Genomic DNA, 26,532 nt, shown 5'->3' on the forward strand with positions numbered 1-26,532 from the left:
TGTGGCTCCCAAGCAGTTTCCAGCTGCTGTCAGCTCAGCAGGAAGGAGCCTGTCCCTAGAGGGCCATTGCCCAGAGCCAGCCTAGCCCTGTCCGTGAGGCCAGGCAAGGGCCATCTGCCAAGGTGTTTGGAAAAAGCTGCAGCAAGCCTTTCAGAGGTGTACTAGGTCCAGTGGGATACTATGGGGAGAAATTAAAAGGTACAAACTACTAGGTACAGAAAAAATAAAGATACAGGGATGTAATGTATGGCACAGAGAACATAGCCAATATTTTATAATAACTCTACATGGAGTATATAATTTGTAAAAATATTGAATCACTGTGGTGCACACCTGAATAAAAAATAAATATTAAGTCAGACAAAGATACATGTCATAAGACATCACTTATACGTGAAATCTAAAAAATGATGCAAGTGAACTTATTTCCAAAACAGAAATAGACTCAGAGATATAAAGAAACAAACTGTGGTTGCCAAGGGGATTAGCAGGGGTGAGGCAGATAAATCAGGAGTTTGGGATTAACATATACTCTACCATATATGTTAATTAGATGAATGACACGAAACAGATGAATGACAAGGATCTATAGTATGGCATAGGGAACTATATTCAATAACTTGTAATAACCTATAATGGAGAAGAATCTGAAAAGTAATACATACTTAACTGAATATACATATGTGTGTGTGTGCGTGTGTATATATATACATATAATTCACTTTGCTATACATTTGAAACTAACACAAAGTTGTAAATTAACTGTATATCCATTGGAAAAAAATGGTTAAAAATACATAAATAAAAACCTTAAAGAATTAAGAAGAATGCAATTGGCCTCTTTTCTATTTTCTGCATATCCCTTTCAAAGTGTCAATGTACAAATGACCCCTCACGATCCAGAAGGGGCCTACAAATTCTACAGGATATTCCATTTTTTTTTTTTTTTTGTCTTTTTCTACGGCCACATCCACAGTATATGGAGGTTCCCAGGCTAAGGGTCAAATCGGAGCTATAGCCATGGGCCTATACCACAGCCACAGCAACGGGGGATTCAAGTCAGGTCTGCGACCTACACCACAACTCAGGGCAATGCCGGATCCTTAACCCACTGAGAGAGGCCAGGGATCAAACCTGCAACCTCATGGTTCCTAGTCGGATTCATTTCCACTGCGCCACGACGGGAACTCTGAGAGTCAGTATTTAAAAAGGAAAAGAAGTGTTAAAGTGAATGGAAGATGCTAAATTCCACTGCTTCTTGGCATCCACTGGTGAATGTTGGAGAGTAATCCTATAGCATTTCCCATTAATGACCTGGAGCCATTTATTGAGCTATTTTGAGGGACTACATATAAATATGTAGACAGGGGGATAAATGCTCTGAGATAAATCTTCCATTTTGATAATCAGAAAAAGGTGTGGAGAAGTGTCAGGACCTTTGCATTCAGTCTCTGGACCAAGTTTTCTTACTTCCTTGTGTTTCTTGACTCATTCATTCACAGGCTTTGGAGTCAGACAGGCCAGGGTAAACACATCCTGGTAGGCACATAATGTGTGTTGTCAGGCAAGCCTCTGATATTGCTGAACTGAGTGTCTTAATATAAAAATGTGAAACTAATTCATTCAGCCAAGAGCTATTTGAGGAGTTCCCATTGTGGCTCAGCAGTAAGAAACCCAACTGGTATCCACGAGGATTTGGGTTCGATCCCTGGCCTCCCTCAGTTGGTTAAGGATCCGGTGTTGCCGTGAGCTGCAGTGTAGGTCTCAGACACAGCTGGGATCTGGTGTTGCTGTGGCTGTGGCATACGCTGGCAGCTGCAGCTCTGATTCAACCCCTCATCTGGGAATTTCCACATGCCATGTGTGTGGCCCGGAAAAAAAAAAAAAAGAAGAAAGCTGTTTTGGGGCCGAGGCATAGCACAGAGTAAAGAAGGGAGACCCTGTTCCTTCTCTCGTGTAGCCGTTGAATGTTGAGATATCAAGTTAGGATATAGATTTGTAAAATGCTGCACACAGAGAATAAATGAAAAATATGAAAGGGGAATGAAAATAAGATGGATGAGTTGAAATTTCAAGGACTTGAGAGAGAAGTGTGGGAGATATAAAGGCTGATGATTTTTCAGACATTATGAAAGACAGATTTAGATTCAGAGAGCATGATACACGTCAAGTGGAATTAAAAAAGAAAAAAAAGAAAAAAAAATGTGTATCGATAGCACATTATAGTGTCCCTATGGGATTTCAAGGACAATTTTTTCTTCTCTTTTCTTTTTGCAGCTGCACCTGTGGCATATGGAAGTTTCCAGGCTAGGGGTCAAATCAGAGCTGCAGCTGCTGGCCTACCCACAGCCACAGCAATAACAGGTCTGAGCTGCATCTGCAATCTACACTGCAGCTCGCAGCAACTTGGAATACTTAACCCACTGAATGAAGCCAGGGGTTGTACCTGCAACCTCATGCTCACTATATTGGGTTCATTTTTAGGGCTGCATCTATGGTGTGTGGAAGTTCCCAAGCTAGGGGTTGAATTGGAGCTACAGCTGCTGGCCTACACTACAGCCACAGCAATGTGGGATCTGAGCTGTGTCTCTGACCTACACCAGAGCTCACAGCAACACTGGATCCCCACTGAGTGAGGCCAGGGATTGAACCCACATCCTCATGGGTACTAGTTGGATTCATCTCTGCTACATCACAATGGGAACTCTGTATGTTGAGCTCTTAACCCACTGAGCCACAGTGGGAACTCCTCAAAGATGAAATTTTGACAAAAACACTTAAAAGCTACTGTAGAGAAAATGCAGCCATATAAAGGAACAATAATCAACAATAGTATTGTTAACAACCACGACTATCCAGAGACAATGGAATGAATGCAAAGAAAAAATAACTTTACTTAGCCAAACTATCTTTTGAGAATGAGAGTAAATACATTTCATATATGATATAAGGAATCTTACGTCTAAGGAATCATCACAAGAAGAGCTTCTAAAAGATATATAATTGGCCCTTGAACAACACTGAGTTTAGGTCACTGACCCCTGTACAATCAAAAATCCACATAGAACTTTTGACCCTCTCTAAAACTTAACCACTAAGAAATAGCCTATTATTGACTGGCAGACTTAACTGATAACATAAACAGTCGATTAAGTGTATTTTTATGTTGTGTGTATTCTATGCTGTGTTCTCACAATAAAAGAAGCTAGGGAAAAGAAAGTCACTAAAAAATCTTTAGAGAAACTATACTTACAACACTGTGCTGTATTTATCGGCACCATAAGTTTACATTGTCTGTTTATGAGATAACTTGTCTGTCAGAACCTACATAAATATTGTCTTATGAGATACAAAGCACTGAAGATGCTGTGTATTGTTAACACAAAACATCAAAAATGAAAAATTAATGTGAAAAAGACATTTGTTTAGAGGTATAATGATTCATGTTTTGATAATAAAGAAACAGCAATATAATCGCCTTATTAGAGCCTAGTGTCATTGATATGATTGTAGCCTAGGTTATACACTGCCTGGATGAATCCTTATAACATTTCTCTGGCATATAGTATTACAGTCATATTCATAGTACAGTATTGCAAAGATTGTTACTTTTTTTTAAATCACTTACCTGTGATGATAGGATGATATGCAGCTTCTCCAGTTATGAGAGTGCTGTACTATACAGTAATGTAATTTTTGTAAAACAAAGTTATAAAATAGTAAGGAAATTAACATTATTATTCATTTTTTGTTAAATATCACTCACCTTATGTCTATGTAAAGACAGACTAGTACTGCAGATATTTTATACATTCCCAATTTACCTAATATTTCTTAATTTTTAAAAATTTTTGGTCTTTTTAGGGCCACACCTGTGGCATATAGAGGTTCCCAGGCTAGGGGTGCAATTGAAGCCATAGCTGCCGGTCTACACCACAGCCACAGCATTTCAGGACCCGATCCACATTTGTGACCTACATCTCAGCACTCGGCAATGCCAGATCCTTAACCCACTGAGCAAGGCCAGGGATCGAATGCTTGTCCTCATGGATACCAGCAGGGTTCAGTAACCACTGAGCCATGAAGGGAACTCCTGATTTTTCTTAATTTTTTGATACTTCTAAGCTACATGGTTCTCTGTGAGTTGTTTCAAATTGCTGCAATGCTCCAATTTTTTTCCACTACATTTACTGAAAAAAATCTGTGTGTAAGTGGGCCGTGCGAAATGGAATATTGCTCAGCCATAAAAAATGAAATAATACCATTTGTAGCAACATGGGTAGACCTAGAGATGATTGTACTAAGTGAAGTAAGGCAGACAGAGAAGGACAAATTTCATGTGATATACTTACATGTGGAATCTAATAAAAAATAACACAAAAGAAATTATTTACAAAATAGAAAGCGACTCACATATTTTGAAATCAAACTAATGGTTACCAAAGGGAAAATGTATGGGGGGAGGGATAAATTAGCAGGTTGGGATCAACATCTACACACTTTTACATATAAAAGGGATAACTAACAAAGACCTACTGTTTAGCACAGGGAACTCTGCTTAATGTCTTGTAGTAACTTATATGGAAAAAGAATCTGAAAAATCATATATGTATGATTCACTTTGTAGTGCGCCTGAAACTAACACAACATTATGTTAACTATACACCAATAAAATTTCTAAAAAAACAAAACGTTGTTCAAGGGTAGACTCTACTTGAGTGAGAAAGAACATAAACACAGAAGCAATAATAGCTCAGGTGGCAGATATGCTGAGGAAGGTGAGCAGAGAAAAACCAACCACATGGATAAAACCAAACATACTTTGAATGTATACACCAATAAGAGCAATCACGATGAATCATAGCCTAGAGAACACTGTGGAATTAAAAGCCAGTATGGGGAAACCATAGCATGGAAGATAGGAAGTAGGATGATGAGAATTAAGAAATGTTGTTTTTTCTTATTTATTCAGAAAGAGAGAGAAATAATGATTGATGTTAAATTAAAACCACGCAACTTAAAATTCTAACTATCTTGGAATTTAAAAATTAAAAAATATAAAAATTGAATATATATCTTCCAGGCAAGTAACAGAAACAAAGGGCCTAGATGTAGCAGAGTGCTAGAATATGAAGACTTCTCCAGAAAGACAATTGATGATGAAATGGAGATTGAACTGGATGAGTTGAGAAACTGAGGGTGGGGGAGTTCCCATCCTGGCTCAGCAGTAACGAACCCAACTAGGATCCATGAGGTTGCGGGTTCTATCCCTGGCCTTGCTCAGTGGGTTAAGGATCCAGTGTTGCCATGAGCTGTGGTATCCTGCTCGGATACCTGCATTGCTGTGGCTGTGGTATAGGTTGGCAGCTGCAGCTCTGATTGGACCTCTAGCCTGGGACCTTCCACATGCTGAGGGTTTGGCCCTGAAAAAAAAAAATAAGTAAATAACTGAGGGTGGGGAGATTTCTTCATGAAGTGAAGTGGAGTGCTTGTGTTCAGAATTGTGTTGGAACCAGATAGGGGCCGTAGATGAGGCTCAGCGCTGTCGTGACAGGACGTAAACAACATGATGTGGAGTTTGGGTGTTACTGGGGGAGGGCCTGGGTAGTCTATGATCAAATGTGTAGCTGCGTAAGGGCAATGTGAAAGTCTGGTTTAGTGGGAAAGTGCGAGAGGGGGTATACGAGTTAGGAATGCTTTCAGCTGCTGGTCGGGATAAATGCTTTCCAAAGGACCTGATGAAGAGTGGTTGTGTTTCTCACATGACCCAAGCTGTGGAGGGCCCTCAGGGTTGGCTGGAGGTCAGATGTTCTGTTAGGTCCACCAAGGAGCCCGGCTCTTTCTGTCATTTTCATTATTGACAGACATTATTGGCTTTATGCTTCTTGGCCACGAGGTGACTGTTAGCTTCATGTATCAACACCTCAAAGGATGGGAGTTCTCGTCATGGCTCAGCGGTTGACGAACCCAACTAGCATCCATGAGGACGTGGGTTCGATCCCTGTCCCCACTCAGTGGGTTAAGGATCTGGCGTTGCCATGAACTGTCATGTAGGTCACAGACGTGACTTGATCCTCATTGCTGTGGCTGTGGTGTAGGCTGGCAGCCACAGCTCTGACTGGACCCCTAACCTGGGAACCTCCATATGCTTCGGGTGTGGCCCTAAAAAAGGGAAAAAGAAAAACAAAACAAAAAAAAACCTCAAAGGAGAGCAAGAATCAAGGGTGTAATCAGGGCAAAGAAAACTTTGGCTAGTGTTACTTTCACCTTCAGTCCGTGTATTAATTTGCCAGGGCTGCCCTAACAAAGTGCCGCAAACAAAGGCCTTAAAATAATGAAATGTGCTCTGTAACAATTCTGGAGGCCAGGGGTCTGAAAATAAAGTTTTGGTAAAGCCATGCTCCCTCTGAAGGCCTAGGAGAGGGTCCTTTTTTACCTCTTACTAACTGCTGGGGTTGACAGCAATCCTTGGCATTCCCTGGCTTGTAGCTATGTCACTGCCGCTATGGCCTTCTTCCTTATGTGTCTCATCTCTATGTCTGTATGTCCAAACTCCCTCTCCTTTTCCTCTCTAGTTCTCTCTTTTTCTTTTTATTTATTTATTTTTAGTAGGGAGTTCCCAGGCCAGAGGTCTAACCCTCACTGCAGCAGTGACCCGAGACACAGCAGTGACAATGCCAGAACCTTCCCCTGCTGCAGCATTGGGAAACTCCATTCCTTTCCTTTCTCTTTATTAAGACACCTGCTACTGGATTTAGGGCCCTCTTTGATCTAGCAGGACCTCATCTTACCTTGATTATCTGCCAAGACTCTATCTCTGAATAAGGTCCCATACACAGATACTGAGGTTAGGACTTGAATGTATCTTTTTGAGGGATACAATTCAATTCACAACACCCAGGGATCAAAAACTGTGTCAAGAGTGCTCAGCAGGGATCTTTTAACATCTGGTCACAGATTCATCCCTCAGCCAGGGGAATATAGCTCTTCTGTGGATATCAAAAGCTTTCTAGTTGATACCCAATGAAAATCAGAATTAAATGACAAGGGAGAAGAGAAGTGGGAGAGGCTTGCTCATTTAGAGCCCCAGGGTCTGCCATGTAGGGAGACAAATTGTGAAGCTACTGTATATACAAATATAGCTATGGCTATGGTATATATAGAGAGATATAGATATCAGAAAAGGGACTGAACTATTAAAGAAGACATAATATATGAGCAACTCTTGCAGAAATGGACTCAGTACATCCTGGAAAGTACATCTAGGAGTGCATGAGAATTCACAAGCAAGGACAAGAGCAACCTAGGTTCTGGGGAGCAGGAGCCTCTGTGAACTCATCACTGTATGAGTGAGTGAATGTGATTTGGAAAAGATGAGCAATAGCCAAGCCACAGAGGGATGTGGGCACGGATACACCTGTAGGTCTCCTTCTTTTTTATTTGTAACCCTTAATTCCAACCCCCTAAACTCACACATCCACCCAAAGTGGAAAGCATTGTTCCAGCTTCAACAAATCCCTGGCAGAGCAGCTCTCTGGGAAGATACCCAGCACCTGCGAACCTGAGATGGAGACTGGAAGGCTTCCGGGTGACACAGTTTCTTTCACTTGGAGGAGGAACCTCAAGAGTGCCGGAGAAATGATGGTGGAGACTGCTCCACTCTCACCTTGCCTGCATTGGGACATAGTGTTTTCACCATTCCCAAGGCCCCATCTCCATCTACCTGAGTGACTGGGGTGGAGAGGTACACACTGGATTTTTCTGTTAGTCATTGACTTGGTTGGCCGCCAACTGGAAGGAGGAAAGGACAGTGTTGGAAGCTGAGATCATCCTTTGGATTCTGGTAACCTGGTTGGAGTTGCCTCACCCTTTGAAATCCAGCTCATTCATTTCCAGAAAGTCAAGGCTGGTAAATTAGTACCTAATTCATTTCATTCTCTAATCCCCATCATGACAGCTTACATGGAGTTCAGGGAAAAGCTTCCCAAGTCTCTTTATTTAAAACAGACTATAGATTTTTTTTTTTTTGGATTGAGAAAGGGTCTATCTCCACTTTCTTCACATTTTTCTCACTTCGGATCCTCATCACCAGCCCCATTTTTCTCCCACACCTAAACTTTCTACAAAGTTTTCCTTGAGACTGGACCTATAGGAAATATTACCTAGTAAGCCTCGTCATATCAGGGATTATTAGCTGACTCAGAGACCTTAGTAGTTTTATCTCCACATTTGGTGGGAGATAAAAGAACACAGAGCCAATTATCCCCATGTTTCAGGTACAAAGACTGAGGGGCACGGGATTCTGAAGACTTGACTGGGTTGCTCAATCACTGATGTTCAGACTGGAGGAAAACTTACTCATCCTTCCACCCTCTGATATAAAGAGGCAGCCTTCAGCTTTCCTGTGGATGGACAGAAACATGGAGGAAGAGAATTTGAAATGTTAAATGATCTAACATACACAAATATTGAATTGAAGTAAGTTGTATAAAAGGGCTGAACTCTATATTTTGCCACATAGAACATGATCAATAAGATTCACCTTCTGCCTCCCAGTCTTGACTTAAGCGTGGGTTTTTTATAGTAATCTATAGGTGTGGTCCTTTAACACACTTAAGTTTAAACACAGTCATGTGACACTAGGGGTTTCCGACTTGAACACAAAGTGATTTCCTCCTTCCAGCTGAGCTTCCTTTACCTTCTCTGAGCGTGGGCAGCCTGTGTCCTGGGGGGTGTGAGGTCAGCCCTCTTTATCGTCATTCACTGAGAACATGTTGAATCTATGGTTGTGCACAAGGAAATACAACTTACTGAGTTTGGAGGAACTGCATTAATAATTCATTTTATCACCTGGAAAGACTGATGCCTGCACTCGCTATGGCTTTCCTTGGGGTCCCAGTGGAGCATGTGGCCCTCTGCCTCCCAGTTATTACAGCAGCTTGACGATTAAAATGATAGAAGACCTAAGATTTCTTCTTAGCTGCAGGGATTGTTATGGGCTAAATTATGTCCCCTTGAAACTCACATGTTGAAGTCTTAAGCCCTAGTACCTCAGAATGGGACCTTCTTTGAAGATCGGGTCTTGATAGAGGTGACCAAGGTAAAATGAGGTCGTTAGGGTGGGTTCTAATCCCATATGACTCATGTCCTTACAAAAGGAGGATGTTTGGACTCAGAGGTTTGCAGGGAGGGACGATGGAGTGACAATACAGGGAGAAAATGGTCACCTGTAAGCCAAGGAGATCGTCGTTAGAAAGAACCAACCCCAACAGCTTGATGGCAGACATCACGCTGTTTCAGGCCCCCCAGGCTATGGGACTCGGTTCTGGCAGCCTTAGCAAACTAATACAGAGGTTCACGACTCCACTCTGTTACCTTATGTCATTGCAAACTTAATACGAATGAATAACATTTTTGTAAACACTTACATATTCTGATCGTACTGAAGCCTGACTGTAATGTGAGACACAAGTCATCTTTCTAATTTCACAGAGATTAGACACTTCCACTCCAATGTAAAAATGGGAAAAAATGGGCTCCTGGGGGTCTTGACCAGTCACCCAACGTTGTGGGATGGAGCTGGTTCATGAACGCATGGCCCACTTCCAAGATTTGTGTTCTAGCTTCTACTTCACGCTACCTTTTGAATGAGCTGAAGGATCATAAAATCTTATGTTATAATCAGCAAATACATGCTTTAAACGAACAGGGATTGGGGAGTTCCCACTGTGGCTCAGCAGGAAAAGGACCTAACATCCTCTGTGAGGATACGGGTTCAAGCCCTGGCCTCCCTCAGTGGGTTAAGGATCCGGCATTTGCCACAAGCTGCGGTGTAGGAAGAAACTGTAGCCCCAACTCGAAACCTGGACTGGGAACTTCCATATACCATGGGTGCAGCCATAAAAAGAAAAAAATAGAGAAAAGAACAGGGATCAGAAAAAGTAATGTAAGTGTCCTGGGAACTTATATAAACACTCCACAGAAGGAAATTCTGGGCTGCTATATGGGCCCTGTTCGTGAGACTACCATAGGAATGCTTTCCTTATCAGTATATCTCATTTGCTCGCTACTTTAGCCCAATTTGGCTGAAAACATGATCATTGCTGCCAAAAAACTGCAAGATGAAGAAAGGCACAGATCCCTCAGGAAAAAAAAATCTTCTGAGTAAAATACCCCTAATTGGTTCCAAACTGTTAAATGTGCAGCTCCAGGGAGCACCATTTAATGCATGAAGATAGGTGTTTACTGCCCTCGCGATGGGAAGAGAGCAGCACACTGGAGAAGATGCCAGTTGGTAGAACCTTCTGGAATGCACATTGGCAACATGCCTCGAAAACCTCCATAGTCTCTGACCCTGTAATTCTACCTCTAGGAGTTTATCCTGCCAAAACGGTCCTGTCGTAGATGAGGGAACTGTCTGTATAAGAACATTCTCAACAGCTCAGGTAGCCACTTCAGAGGACAGGAACGGAACACGGAAGGAACGCGGAGAGGGTGAAAGAGAGCTAGTCGGGGGGCACCTGGGCAGCCTGGGAGCTACCACTGAGGGCTGCAGACCCGGGACTGATTATCATGCAATCAGGTGAAAGGTGGTGTGATACGTGTATATCTAATAATACGTAGAGATGTTCATGACAGACACACACACACACACATTTGCTTTTTAGGACTGAACCTGCAGCATATGGAGGTTCCCAGGCTAAGGGTCAAATCAGAGCTGCAGTTGCTGGCCTACACCACAACCACAGCAACACGGGATCCTTAATCCGCTGAGTGAGGCCAGGGATTGAACATGCATCTTCTTGGATACTAGTGGGGTTCATAACCAGCTGATCCACAATGAGAACTCAGTCCACGACACATCTTAACTTAAAAATTAAAAAAATTAGACAAATAGTGTATACAGTCTGACCCCACATATATGTGTGTGTACGAGTATGGCCCTACAAAGCAAGAAAAAAAAAAGTTTATGGGTTAGGATCTTAACTGTTGTCTTGGTTGTTATTTTTATTTCATTTAATTTTTTCTTTTTAGAGCCACACCTGCTGCATATGGAAGTTCCCAGGCTAGGGGTTGAATCAGAGCTTCAGCTGAGGCCTGTGCCACAGTCACAGTATTGCCAGATCTGAGCCTCAACTGCACCCTACTCTGCTGCTTGTGGCAATGCCACATACTTAACTCACTGAGTGAGGCCAGGGATCTAACCTGCATCCTCAGGGAGACTATGTCATGTTCTTAACCCCATGAGCCATGGTGGGAACTCCCATTACTTTTATTTTAAGGTGTCATCCAGCTGTCTTGAGTTACCTGACTGTTAAATTCAGCACCAATATCTGCTGAGAACACCAATCAGTCTCCTCTTCAACCTGAGATTTTGTCTTTTCTTTCTTTGATGCGCTTTTTCCTTCACCCGAGTTCAGATGAAATGAAAGTTATTTTAGGTTCTCGGAAGCTTGAAATATGGGCTCACTCACATTGTGCGTGTCCAGAGAGCTGAGGGTTAGTAGCGTGATTGAAACGGGATTTCACCTCGCATGCCCTATGCGTGACAGTATTGGTGCCATGCCTCTTGTCTCTGTGAGTCAGGCCCTCCAGAGACACAGAGCTTTTACTATAAAGAATTGGCTGGTTTGATTATGGAGGCTGAGACATGCCAGAATCTGTAGTTGGCAGATACACATTCCCACCCAGATGAGCCCTGAGTGTGGAGCCTTGTAGGCTTGGACAGCAAAGACTGGGGGGAGGGAACTTAGAAGGGGAGAGTCTGATGGGGCAGGAGACCTGGGACTTGGGGCAGCACAGCATCCTGGGAGCCGCCCCCAGGGCTGCAGGCTTGATTCAATTTGCAGGAAGGGTGCTGATTGGTGGGGGCTCACTGCTGACCAGGAGGTTGTAATCAAAGTCTGACTCTGAGGGTGTTTCTTACCAGGAGAAGAATGAGAGGATATACCGCCTGCCTTGGGCAGGAGGGACTCAAGGTTGGGATGTGGGGACTCAGAGGAGATAACGGCAAGGGTAGTGAGGCAGGGGCACAGACCCCTGAAAGCCCAGGGAGGGAGCAAATGAAAACTCCCCAAGAGGCCCACTATAGGGACTTGCTGTATTCCCTCCAGCTTCCCTCCTGTGGGTAGGCTCTCCTGGGGGGAACCCAGAATGGTGGTAAAGAGCATGCGCATTCAGGCTAGCCTGCCTGGGTGTTAACATCCTGTCTCTGCTCCTTGCTGGCTATGTGACTTCTGGGACAGTACTTAACCTCTCTGTGCCTCAGCTTCCTCGTATCTAAAGTGGGCACAGTTAAATAGCACTTATCTCATAGAAATGATGAAGCTTAAATGAGAAACTATTTGCAAAGCCGAGGGCTGTCTGTGACAGCCTTTTCCTTTTGCTTCTTAAAATAAATAACCTTTTATTTTCCATCTTCCGAAACTCAGCCTCTCAAAAAATCAAAACCAGGAAGATGTGTGAGAGAGAGAGGAGAAAAAAAAAAGTTCTCGTCTTCTGCTGTTCTTTCCCTACCACTCCCAGATTTCAGGGGCTGGGAGAGTTGGGAATAGTCTCATCTTCTTTGAAGGGACTGACTTGAAGAGGGGTCTCTGACCGGGGTGGTTTGTGGGCAAAGCAGCCTTGGAGTGACATCAAGAGCACATTTTCTCCCAGGGATATAAAATACATGATGAATTTTTTTATTTTATTGAATATATTTGACATATAATATGATGCACATTTCAAGTGTACATGTTAACTCGATACATTTATATATAGTAATATGATTGCTATATGTAATATGATTTCCATTGTAGCAATATTTAGCACCTCTATCGCACGGCGTAATTATAGCACCAGATTGTGGTCTGTAGTCATTCTGTTGTGCATTCGATCTCTATGGTCTCATCTACTACTTGTTGCAATTGTGCACCCTTACACGACGTTTTGCTCCCTAAACATTCCAAAAAGTGCAGATCAGAGAGAGATTTACAATAGAAGGAGTGTGTACTGCGTCTACATAGTAGAAAGATACCACGTCCGGTACAGGGCAACTTATCTAAATACCCACAGAACACATTCCTGTCCCCCAGTTGCAAGAATGCTGCTGAATCCTGTATCCAGAATATGAAAAAAAATAAAGACAAAAATGAAACACACTGAGACTTATTTTTTAAAGGTCTGTTAAAGGATAAACATGCACAGGGGAAGGTTTTTATTAAGTAGTCTTTACTGTGCATAGAGGTATTTGCACATTTTACCAACTGCCTGACTAATGCATGCCAGAATAAGAAAACTTTTTTCCTTGCTGGATTTTTTTTTTTTTTTATCTCCATGAGATTTTCTGCTGGGATTCTACGTCTTATAAAAGGATAAGACAGATTTGGTTGACCACGTGGGACACTGGATCCTTGCATATGGTGACTTTACTGCTGGTTCTGGCTTGATTAACCGGTTACCTAGAAAGTGAATATGGAATAGAGTTGGTAAAGAATCAAAAAGGTGATTTAAAAGAGCTGAAAGTAAGTTTGTACTTCCCATAGCACTCCCGAATATCTGGATATCGAGGGCTTTGTTGACAGGTGACAGTTCTGGGCGTGAAACCCCAAATGACCCCGGGTTCATTTCTCATCCCGGTGGCCTTGGGAAGGAAGTTTTCAATTGGAGAGTTTTAGGCTGTAACCGATATGGACAAATAGAGTCACTGGCACTGGTTTTCCATCGTGATTAGGAGCTGGAGTCTACCTTGGCCGCCCATATGCCTTGTTTTAAGGGGAGTCGAGAGCCACCTAGTTTATGTCCTTGTTTGAGCCTCCCCCACCAATTAGTGTCAGAGGCGAGCCTGATGTCAGGGCTGCTGGTTCTTACTTCTGGGCTCCTTCCTCCAGGGTGGGTGGGTCCCTTCCTGCAGAGACAGCATCTGCTCTGAAGCATTCATGCCTCAAGAGTGACATGACATGTTTCAGCATCTATTACACTCTGGAAACTGGCATCCATTGTCATCCATCACTTGGAACCAGCAAGTTCTCATTCCCTACTCTGCTTTAACTCGAACCTCATGTGATGTCCCCATACATCTTTCCCAATCCATACTGACCTTCAGCATCACTAACCCTAATAGGAGATTTCACTTCCCAGTTTGCTCTTAGGGAAAAAGGCCAAAAATTAATTCCCAGGTTCCTCCCCCACCCCTGACTCACTTTCTTTGTGATCATCTTTCCTAATCCCCGCTTGTCGGCACGATGAATTGCAGGAAACACACCATTGTGGTTTTTCAAGCCCTCCACGTTTGAGAGATTCATTGATTTTGTCTACTTTTGACACTCACAAGTGGGAACATGGCATCAGCCTGGCCTCTGGTGAGCTAATAGATAAGAAAGAAGAAAGAATATTGGCACATCTAAAAAGGGGCGAGACTGAGTAACATGGTAATATTAAAGCAACGGTGAGTTGTAAAATAAGTGTGCACCTATTTCCAGAAAGCATCAGGTGCTGCCTCAATGAAAATGTTGAATTTCAAGCCCTGGGGAAAAGTCCCTCCAATTTTGGTTGACTTTAATTTAAATGAACAACTATTTCTGGAACACTTTCTGTGCCATCTCCTGTCATCCCATTAGCTGCCTGTCACCAACTCAGTGACCATAAGGTACAAGGCCAGACTCCTCTAGAGCATCCATACTTTATTTTCTTTCCCAATTTCCTTTCTTAACACTTATCTAAGTCTTTTTTTTTCTTCTTTTTATGGCAGCACCTGAGGCATACGGAAGTTCCCGAGCTAGGGCTCAAATCAGCTATAGCCGCAGGCTTACGCCACAGCCACAGCAATGCCAGATCTGAGCTGCCTCTGAGACATATGCCATGGCTTCTGGTAACACCAGATGCTTAACCCACTGAGCAAAGCCAGGGATAAAACCCCCATCTTCAGAGAGACTGCATCAGGTTCTTAACCCACCCAGCCACAATGGGAACTCCTAAACTTTACTGTAAAGAAAGAAATATGTGAATGTACTTCATGCCACTTACTGTACATTGAAACATGTCTCAAAGGATAAATTTTATGTTATTTGTATTTTTCCACAATATAAAAGAAATGATTTCAGAAAGGAAAAAGAGTATTTTTTTTATTATTGTTATTTTTGGCTTTTTGTCTATTCAGCACCCCCCCCGCCCCGAGGCATATGGAAGTTCCCAGGCTAGGGGTCTGATCGGAGCTGTAGCCACTAGCTTACACCACAGCCACAGCAATGCAGGATCCAGGCTGCATCTGCGACCTACACCACAGCTCAGGGCAACGCCAGATCCTTAACCCATTGAGCAAGGCCAGGGATTGAACCTGCCACCTCATGGTTCCTAGTTGGATTCATTTCCACTGCCCCACGAAGGGAACTCCGGATAAAGAATATTTAAAAACAAACAAACAGGATTTTAGCTGCAGGTAAAGAGTAAACTTAAGATGAAAGATATGGAGTTCCTGCTGTGGCCCAATGGGATAGGCAGTGCCTCTAGAGCACCAGGACCCAGGCTCAATCCCTGGCCCGGCACAGTGGGTTAAAGACCCAGGGTTTTGGCATTTGCAGCGTAGGTTGCAACTGCAGCTCAGATCTGATCCTGGCCCGGGAACTCCATACACTATGGGAAAGCCAAAAAAAAAAAAAAAAAAAAAAAAAAAAATGGGGGGGGGGATAGTTGAGCCCAAACCATGGTGGATGTGAGCTTCTAAGCCCTCGGTAGGTGTTTTATTTCTCAAACCAACCCTGGGGGGAGGGTCTTAATATTCTACGCCCCTTGGTTATATAAGTAACCATCTACTGATGTATCCCATTAAACTGAGGAGGAATCCAGCTGTAAAGTGAGGCCCGATGCCAAAAAATTCAATTGCTTCCTTGCCACTTGTTACCATTTATGTGTGAAAATGACACAGATTTATCCTGCCATCCAGAATTTTAAACAAAAACAAATAACTTTCAAGAAAAAGCTTCATTTTCTGTCTAGTTTTCCCTTGGGAGCAAAGCCTTGCTTTTCTTAAGTGGGATGAATTTTGCACTTCATTAAACACCCCGATCTTTTCATCAAGTTAGCCTTTAAGGCAAGAACATAATCTTAGATCGTCTAGATTAATGATTACAATAAAATTGTGGGCATAAATCTTAAAAGAGCTGTGAAAACGAACAGCTGCAGATGCTGAAGTCTGATTTCTAAAATTTCAGAAAATTTATCGCTGTGGATGGTGATCCTGTTTTTCTTTTTTTTCTTGTTTTTTGTCTAATTAAATCAAACTTAAATCTTTGGCTATGTTTCTTTCCCAGAAACTTTCAGTTGAGGAGTTGAACAGGTCTTCTGGGGGTAATTCACTCCCTGGACAAAACGCTCAGCCCAAATCCTTCTGGTGTGACTGAAGGTCAGTTTTGACATTTTCATGGGAATCCCAACAGTGCAAGTAAGAAGGGTGTCTACACACAAAATGGCATTCAGCAAAATTCCCTCCAGCATGAGACTGGTGCCCTGAATTTAAACCAGAATGATGAAGACTATTCCAAAGTCTAGAAGATTCTCAGGTCATTTTCCTGACCCCTACTGACCCATGCAAGAAAAAATGTCTCCTTGGCCTATGTACCAGTAGGCGTTTCAGACCTCCAAACTTCCAAAGAAAACAGGGCAGTGAACTGAAGCAATATTGCTTCTATATATGCATGTTGGCCAAGGAGTTCCAAACTCTTCTTGAAACTCTGGCCCAAGACATCACTTAGGGTTCTTTAACAAGACAGAGGAAAAGAGATATGGAAGAATTTAGAGCTTTATTTATTCTTTGTAAGGCAGCATCTTATTCTACCAGGAGGTCCTTTCAGATTGTTCTGGAACATTCCATGGTCCCAGAGGTACAAGACACAAAGTGTATGTTTGACTACTCCATCCTCTCCTTTTAGATAAAGTTTGAAGATGCTTGTGTGAAAGAACCTAAAAACATCTTACGGCTTAGAGATACCAGTGTCTTGACCCTCATGATATTAAACACTTAAGGGTCCGTGTGATAAAATCTAAAGGGCTGTCTGATTTTTTTCTGCATCACAGGTTCAGCAGACACTAGTGATTATGCTGTGGGTCCCTGGTTGGGAAGGAGATAGAGGTCAGGCCTCAGTGTGGGTGGAGCCCATGCAAACTGGACAGCTCATGGAGTCTGATTTCTTAGATGAGCACTGCGTTGTCCATTCCTAAATTATTCTCGTTAAAGAGGGTCTATTGGTAGTGGCTCTGGACAAAACCAAAAGGCTGGCTCCAAGAAGAGGTTGCAGGCAGAAGTGGGTCAGGGTATGAAGGGTTCTTGGCTGTCCTCCCAGGGGAAATGGATGAGCCATGCACAGGTGACCACATCTGCCTCAGAGAACAATCTCCCCACATCCTTTTCCCAATGCAGTGGCTTAAGGTAAGCCAATTTGTCAACTACCTGGCCACAGAGGAAATACGTATCCAAAGATACGTTATCCAGAAACTGGGCCAAAGTTGGTAAAGCATAAAAGGAAATCATTTCCTTAGTGAAAAATTAAATCCAGAACTACCCTGTTAGACTCTCAACCAAGAGTCTCCTTTTCAGGAGATCTGGCTCCTGCCATTTCCCAACTACTTGGCTTGGTGCTGATGATGGGAATGCTTCTGATTATTTCTGCCATGTCTCTGTTGACCCAAGAAGCTGCTGGTACCCTGTTGGACCAATTCGAAGTATCCGATGTAAGTTTGCAATTTTCAGAATGGCTTTACTAAAGGCTCTGAGACAAGATAAGAGAAATGGAAACAGAAGAGCACAAGTGGAAATGTGAGTGACAAGACTGGGCAGCTGTCGGCCCATTCCCTGTGTGTGGAACCCAGCAAAACTCCAGTTTGCCAGCTTTTTCTCAGCCGGTTTGGGGCCCACCTTAAACTGCAGCATGAAGAAAGGATTCACCCCATATGGGGAGCCTGGATGCCATACCAAGTAAGAGAGATGCTGCTGTCAAAGTAAGAGAGATGGTGCTGTCACCCGCTTCCTTGGGAACTGCCTCTGTCTGCTTCCATGTCATCCCCTGGGAATTGAAGCTGGAAATGGCCTTTCTGCCTAGAGAAAGCTCTGCCTATTCCTTGCAAGGATGCAGGCTTACCTTTGCATCAAGAAGAAAATTCTAAGTCCATGCAACACCCCCAAATCCTATCAGTCAAGATGTACGAGATAGACAAGCCAGTTTATTTACTTAGCTTCAAAGAGGTACTTCATTCTCTTGTTTTTTTTTTTTTGCTTTAAAATGTTCCCTCCACAAATACTATGTTCTATCACTGGAATTCCTACTCTTCGTGTTAGGTCTTCTGCTGTTCCACTTACAGAGGGGAGCTTTGGAGGCCTTCCTGCTGGTGGTGGCAGAGTGAGGGAGTGAGAGCAGTGACTGGACAGGTCTCGTAAGAGGCAGGACCTGTAGGTCTTATTGGCGGATAGAAGTCCATTGACCAAACTCCTGGTTTGTCCAAGACAGACAGGTTCCCCAGGACACAGGGTCACTGAGACAGGAAGTGCTGCCAGAGGGGATGCCAGCACCACGCCCCTCCTGACTCATAGGCAGCAAACTCTGCTCACACCCCACCCCATCTGCTCAGGACCACACCAAAGTCATCTTCAGTTTTATGGTGCCTTACACCAATTTCCATCTCTTTTCATTGCTATTTGAACCTTGTGCTGCCATGTGCTTATTCTGCATTAGAGCTGCAGGGCATTTGCTTCTAATAGCATCCTTGAGGGTAAGCTCTCTGAGGTCAGAGGTCATCCTCATGGCCCTCCTAGTACCTGGTCTAACTTCCTTCCCCTCCCAAAGTCCACCTTCAAAGTTGCACTTCTGGAAGGAATTTGATTTGGAATGTGAGAGATTGGGGTGTCAGGTCAGCCCTTAGTGACGTCTTCTGAAGAGACAGAAAGGGGGGCATGGTTATGCTCCTGGGGAAGAAGGAAAGGCCTCCAGCTCAGACACGCCTCTCCAGTCCCCCCAGTTCTCTAAGCCCCTCCCTCTCCACCATCTGGAAGACCTCCTGTTGTTTTCCAGATTTGTTTTTTTCCCTAACTCAAAGCCCTTTCCTCTCCATGATCCCTGAATATCCTATAATACTCAGGACTCCAGAAGACCAAGCTTCTAAAGTGTGTGTGTGTGTGTGTGTGTGTGTGTGTTGGGGGAGGCAGGTATGTATAGAGTGTCTTGAAAGCAAGAATCTTTGAACATTTTTATCCTCATCATAATAATATGAGTCATAAATAATATGTGCTTACTAAATATTTATAGCTTTGGATTATTTCTCTATTACATGGATGGGTGGCTCTGGGAAGGAATTAACTGTGGGTCAAGTGCATTTTACGATGATGGCTTCCTGCCCAGGACAGGGACTCTCTTACCCCCATGAGGGCTTAGCGTGAACTAGGGGATGGGGGAAAGAAACTGCCTCTTTAGTGGTAGAAGTGAAATCTCCTAAAGAAGGGGTGTTGGGATGTGTGTGGTTGTGTGTCCTTGACTGTGTTGTGAGCAGGCACTAGTCAATACAGACCAACATGGTGAAGTGAAGAATTTGGATTTGGACGCTGGATGGCTGGCTTGTGGCGCTGGCTCCAGGCCTTTGGCAATTTCTTTAACTTCTCTCAACGCTACAGTTTTCTCATCTGTCCTTCATAGAATTCTTGGAAGGACTAAATATCCCAAACACACATAAAACACTTAGCACAGAGCCTGACGTATAGTAAACACTCAATAAACATCAGCTATTACTATTATTAGGGCTGACCCCCAACTAGAGATGAGAGGCTTCTAAGGCCCTAATAAATCCTCATGAGAGGGGCCCACGAGGAGCTGAGGCCATGCTGGCTTGCATTTTTGGAACTGTCTTCATATATTTGAAATTTATACTGAAATCCTATGTGCTGAGGTCCCCTGATAAAAACAGGAAAAAAAAAAAAAAGTGGAAGCATATGGTGGTCTGACTCTTAAAGAAGAATGACTTCCATTATAGAAACAGGCTGTCGGAGAAAAACGCCTTTTCAGCCCTGTCAGTCACAAACCTTTTCCAAATGTTGACATTACGCATGATATTAATATACTCTAAAGGATCCGTGGAAAAGTGGAAAAGCACAAACATGTCCTGCAGAGCCATGCTCATGCCCTCAACAGATCAGAAGCAACAGTTCACAGCTAGCTTTCAGTAGTAGAGTTTGCACTGGCTGGTGTCAGGACGCTTACAGCAATTCATCACCATCCAAGGATGTAGCCAAATCTGGATTTTTCTAAAGGAAAGGCATCATTTTCTCATCCCAATTCTTATTAACGTTTTCTTTTCTTTTACTCCATTATCAAGACCTTTCCCTGTCTTGATCTCTTCTTGCTTTTGGAGGTAAATTCCTATTTAGAATAAAGATTCATTTTTTAACCCCCACACCCTTGGAGGAGTTATTCAGGCAGAGAACAACCTTTGAAGTTAAAAGCGACTGCGCTATCGAGCCAGAATATGAAACAAAATCAGAAAGTGGCCCCTAATGCATTATGGAATACAACGCAGAATGTGCCCGAAGGTGATGCTAATTTCTGCTTTGTCAATGAAAACCAGACGTCAGGACGACTTGCCTCTGTGTGCCTCTGACTCCAGGACTCTGAGTTGCCACATGGTGATACTGGAAAGCTGTGAGCCTGGCAGGGGAGGGGAGAGGCACGTGATGGGGTGAGGGCTGGCTCCTTTATTTTCTTTGGCATGGCTCATGGAAAAGTCAGAGAAAATGAATTTCAAATGATGGGTCAAAACTCAAGATTTAAAACACATTTCTTCCATCCTGTAGGTCTCTGCATCCATGGAAATGATTTTGATAACTTTTAACTGCATTGTCAGTTGCAAGGGTGTTTTTCGTAGAGTTCTATTCAAAAAAAAAAAAAAAGTCTCTTCATTTCAGTCATTTATCATGGATCTTTTTCAATCCTGTAAAGTCATAGAAAAAACGTTCAAATTGGCTGTAAATGATTACACTAATTTCCTGTTTTCTTTCCATGTCTTTTCTCTTTTGCCTTTCAAAGTTGTCCCTTTTGCCTGTGGCATATTTTGCATTAAAAATGGGGGGGGTGGGTGGCAGAAGATCTATCTACCTTAAGGCAGAAGCTGAGACAGGCGCTTCACTAAGGCAACTTTTTACCTCACTCTGTAATTTTGTCCACATCGTAAAAATGTTTCAAATGCTCAACAAATGTTTGCCGGCTAGACGAAAACATAGAAATAACATGATACCATCTGATGGTCAGTTTGAAGAAATTAGACGTATGAATGTGTTTATGGATCAAAGAGAGGCAACGGTTTTCTAAAGATGCTCAGAACTTTCCAAAAAGGGAGAAGGCTGATGTCAGAAGCATAAGGAAGGATACCTTGGCCTTCTGGCAGGAGCTACTCCTTTTGGTTGACTTGGCCATAGGAGGCAGCTTCGGAGGAGCTTCTGACTCTGTGCATTGTTGTTGTTGGTAAACTTGGGGGTCCTCACTGCTCCAGGGCTGCCCTCTCCTCTCCTCCTCCTGGCCCCACATCCCACTGTTTCTGTTGATGGGGCTTCTCTTACTCCTCCTGGGCTCAGCCCCACCTTGTTTCTAAACACAACAGCCCCAGGGAGCACAACAGACAGCATCACGAGGACCCAGTTGCACAGAAGACTCCCACCAGTGAGAAGGCTCAGAGCAGGGTCTGCTCCCAGCACCCAGTGGAGCCCGTGGTGAGATGATGGGTTGTGGGGCCCTGTCCCTTCCCCACAAGGGTCTCCGTGGAGAAATGCTTGCTCCCAGAGCTGGGGATGTAGAGATGTTAGATGGAAAAAGGGAGGTCTTGTCTAATTTAAAGGGTAGTGAATAATTTAAACTTGCCCAAAGAGAGGTCTGGTTTCTGCCCTTGCTTTCTGGGAGGTAATCTCAGCTCTTGGAATGTCAAGCCTGAGAGGAGTGTCTTTGTTTACCTCTGAGCCTTGGACCAGCCAGATAATGACAGTGTGACTTCGGGTGGGGACTGAGCCACAGCAGCATGCTTTAGGTGGGGTCTCTGGGTCCCCTACTGTCAGCTCTGCCCCACAACCCCCTCAGCATGATGGAGCCCCAGGAAAGTCTCTGGACCCTGAGGCTCTGGGGGGCTTCCTGATGAGTAGGGCTCTGTGTACATTGTCACATGTCACCCCTGGGGGGGATGTCGCTGTCTGAAGGGAGAGGACACCTGGAAACTGTGGGTCTGGCTTTCTCCTGGAGTCCATGCTATGCGCCTCCTTCTTTGGCTGATTTTCATCTGTGTTCTTTCTCGCTTAGCAAACACAATGGTGAGATAACCGCTTTCCATGGGCTCTGTGGGTTCTTGTGAATTATTGAAGCTGAAGGTGCTGTCAGAACCCCTGCACTTGTACTTGGTGTCAAAAGTGAAGGTCATGGTCTTCCAGACTCTGTCCCTCTAACCTCGCAGTTGGTGGGGACTCTCCCCTGGGCTCGTGCTCTCTCTTTTTTTTTTTTTTTCTTTTTTACTTTTGTAGGGCTGCACCTGTGTTTCCACTGAGCCACACTGGGAACTCCCTCTTAAAAAATTTTATTCATTATAATGGAAAAATTTCAATAAACATAATGGTGGTTTTTCAACTCCATCACTCCCTTTACATGTACCGTTTGGAAATGGCCAGGTTGCTATAAGCCAGAGCCCCTTGTGTCTCACCTGGGGTCTTTTTTCCTGAAATGAAGCCTAAGTCACCATCACCAGGGAGGACCCTATGGTTTGCAAGGTGAGATTTCTAGAACCTTCTCATTTCTCCACTTCCTAACAACTGATTCCTCTTTTTTCTATTTCTTAGGTACACATTACCCATTTACATTATTTTCATTTGAGTCACTTATAGTCGTACTAGAAATACTTCTTATGTTCAGCAGATAGCGTTTTAGAAGGTCTCATTAAGGCTGACACATCCAGGCGAAAGGGAAATTTCTACTTTTTGAAGAATTCAAAAGCCTCCTTTCCAAATCCGCATACTTGATACAATGTACAGGTTCTCCAGAAATGGAGAAAGTTAGACGAAACGACACACAGTAGGCTCTTGATAAATATTAGTTCCCATCTGCTTGAGTACCCTGGGGCTGCCTTCATGAAGTAGCACAAACTGAAAAGAACAGAAATTCATTGCCTCTTAGTTCTGGAGGCTGGGAGTTTGAAATGAAAAGGCCAGCAGGGCCATGCTTGCTCTGGGACATGCAGGGAGAAACTTCCTTGCCTCTTCCAGCTTCCGGAGGATGGCTGGCCCTCCTCACCATCCCTTGCATGTGACAACATCACCCCCAACCTCCATTGTCACGTGAGTTTCTCCCTGAAGTCCTCTCCATCAGTCATATTGGATTAGGAGCCCCTCTGCCATTGGGACCTCCCTTGAGCTAAGTACATCTGCAACGACCCTGTCTCCAAATAAGATCTCGTTCCAAGGTGCTGGCGGATAGGGCAGGAACATCTCTTTTCTTTTTTTATTTAAGTTAATTTAATTTTATTTTCAGTAAAGTACAGTTGATTTACAGTGTTGTGTTCATTTCTGTTGTACGGCAAAGTGACACAGTCATACGTATCAATATACATTCTTTCTCTCAACTATATTCCATCATGGTCTATCCCAAGAGATTGACTCTATTTCCCTGTGCTGTACAGTAGGACCTCATTGCTTATCCATTCTAAATGTAATTGTTGACATATGCCAAGATCTCTCACTCTTTCATTTTTTTTCCCTTCCTTTTTAGGTCCGCACCTGCAGCATACAGAATTTGCCAGGCCAGGGGTCCAATCTGAGCTGCAACTTCTGGTCTACGCCACAGCCACTGCGATGTTGGATCTGAGCCATGTCTGTGACCTACACCACAGCTCACAGCAACACAGGATCCTTAACCCACTGAGCAAGGCCAGGGATGGAACCCGCATCCTCATGGATAGGAGTTGGGTTTGTTACCTCTGAGCCACTGAGGGAACTCCCCAAATCTTTTTTCGAAAGGGGTACAGTACAATCTCTCACACCATCCATTTCCGTTTTCTGAAACCTATAGCCAAGCAGGTGAGCTCCTAAAGCCTTAGTGCCTTCACCTGTGAAATGGGAAGTGCATCACTAGCTCCTCGTCTAGGAGGGGATCAGAGAGAGGAGAGCTTGTACGTGTCTAGCACAGACATCCCTGGATGTGTCTGGTAGAAAGGACAGCTCTTTGTCCCTCTAGCAGTGCCTCCAAGGAGGAATGAATGCTCTTGCCTCACCTGTGCTTTCTTGTCCCACTGCTGCCAGGTGCCTGGGGAACTAAGGGAAGCCTGGGGAACGAAGGGGGCATTTTGTTTTCCAAGGAGCCTCATTCATCCACTCCGTTTGTACAGCCAGCATGCTGAGACTGTCGCTGGCTACACCTTGCCTTTCTCCGTGTCTCGACTTTGGGCTTATCTGAGAGCCTTTTGTTCTGGCTCATAATTAGTCAGTGACTCAGTAGCCCACAAGCATTACCCAGGAGCCAGACAAGACCAGCAGGCTCTGAGGACCACCTGTTCCAAGTCATTTCCTGTGTGGGCGGCGACTTCACAGGGCTGAAAATATGAGTTACGGTAAAAAAGGCTTCAGCCCTGGCACCTTGCGTTGTTGATGTTGCTGATGGAATCTTGCTTGATGAGGTTCTGGCCAGACCCATTTCATTATCGTCCTTTGGATATATATTAAAAATTCTCACCTGTTTGTAAACTAATGTTCTCAGGGTGGGGTGGGGGGTGGGGGGCAACAACACACCCTTACTAGAAGGGAGAAAACACACCGATGTTTTATCTACTGGGTCAGCTCTGCAACCCCAGAATGCACTTGGGAGGGATGGTAATTAAGGTAGAGTGTTTGTTCCTGTGGGGACCATTATAGATGGGGGTTCAAGAACATTCACAGTCAATTTTAAGCTACTAATTGCACTAAGCTGGAGTTTTGGAAACATTAATCAAATCTTCTGTTCACAGTACTCTTAAATTGGCCAATGGAGTGGAAAAAAAAAAAAAAACCCAGCTCAAACAGTTATTTATGTCATGTAGACAAAACACTCGGTTGGTTGACTGATTATTTCCACTCTAGAGTGAACCCTTGCTGCCATTTTCACTCTGAATGTAACTGCCACGTTTTTCCATGAATGCAACTGTTCCTTCATGAAGAAGATTCATGTTTAACCTTATCACCCCTCATTCTCTGTCTTTCTGATCTTCTTGTGAATTGTCAAGTTCTTTTTTGGGGTCATGGTGAAACTTTAAAAGTAATTTCTTTTTCTTTTTTCCTGATTATAAAAGCAATAAAGAACATTTCAAAAAGGAGATACCCATGCAGAAATGGAAGTTTAACCACAGACCCAAAACCCAGGAAAATCTAGGATGAACTTTATTTGACCAATCTTTTTTGTTGAGCTTTTGGATGATTAGAAAATGTATTGATTACTAAGCAATTATTATTAGTCTTTGATACAAATAATGCTATGACCATGTGAGTGCAGGATTAGTTTTAACATTAACATATATTTTAATGATGCTGTTGTTTCCTCTTGTTTTTCAAACTTTCATTGCTTTGTCCTTCGGTGAAAAGGGAAGATTTAGTTGGGAATGTAAATTCTTTCATAGTAAGAATAAAATGAGATATATTATACAGGAATCACAGTAAGCTGCAGGACAAAGAGTAGACTAGAGGTGAGATTCTTGTTCTAATCATGACTGTTCAAGCTTTGAAAATAAAACAACTTATATATATATATTTTTTTCTTTTGGCGTGCCTGGGCATGTGGAGGTGTCCGGGCCAGAGACTGAACCAGCACCACAGCACTGACACCCCTGGATCCTTAACCCACTAAGCCATTAGGGAAATCCATAAAACAACTCTTTTTTTTTTTCTTTTGTCCTTTTAGGACCACCCTTGTAGCATATGGAATTTTCCAGGCTAGGGATTTGAATCAGAGCTGTAGCTGTTGGCTATGCCATAGCCACAGCAATGCCAGATCCAAGCTGTGTCTGCAATCTACACCACAGCTCATGGCAATGCCAGATACTTAACTTACTGAACAAGGCCAGGGATCGAACTTGCATCCTCATGAATGCTAGTGATATTCGTTTCTGCTGAGCAATGATGGGAACTCCTAAAACAACTCATTTTTAAGCACTAAGTCAACAGAGTCCCATTAAGCCAACTCTTATGTGGTCACTTGAAACCAGCCATCAGGACTAGTTCACTAGTGAGAACAGAGTGAACCACTCTGTGTTGTGTGCTTATTATGTGTATGAGTCAAGCTGGAAGCCCTGATTTTTCAGCTTCACATGTAATTTTTTTCTAGGTATAAGTCTGCTCCAAGTATTGCTTATACTGAAAAATTATTTGTTGTTTATCTGAAATGCAAAGTTACTTTAAGGTTTTGTATTTCATCCTGGAAACCTAAAGAGGATTGGTGTTTTACAGGCAGCATTTGTATCTCCTGGTTGGGCTGTGCCATGTGAGCTGTTAAGTGCTTTGACCACTGCCCCCTTGCAGAACAT

This window comes from Sus scrofa, chromosome 13 (assembly GCF_000003025.6).
Source record: "Sus scrofa isolate TJ Tabasco breed Duroc chromosome 13, Sscrofa11.1, whole genome shotgun sequence".
NCBI lineage: Eukaryota > Metazoa > Chordata > Mammalia > Artiodactyla > Suidae > Sus > Sus scrofa.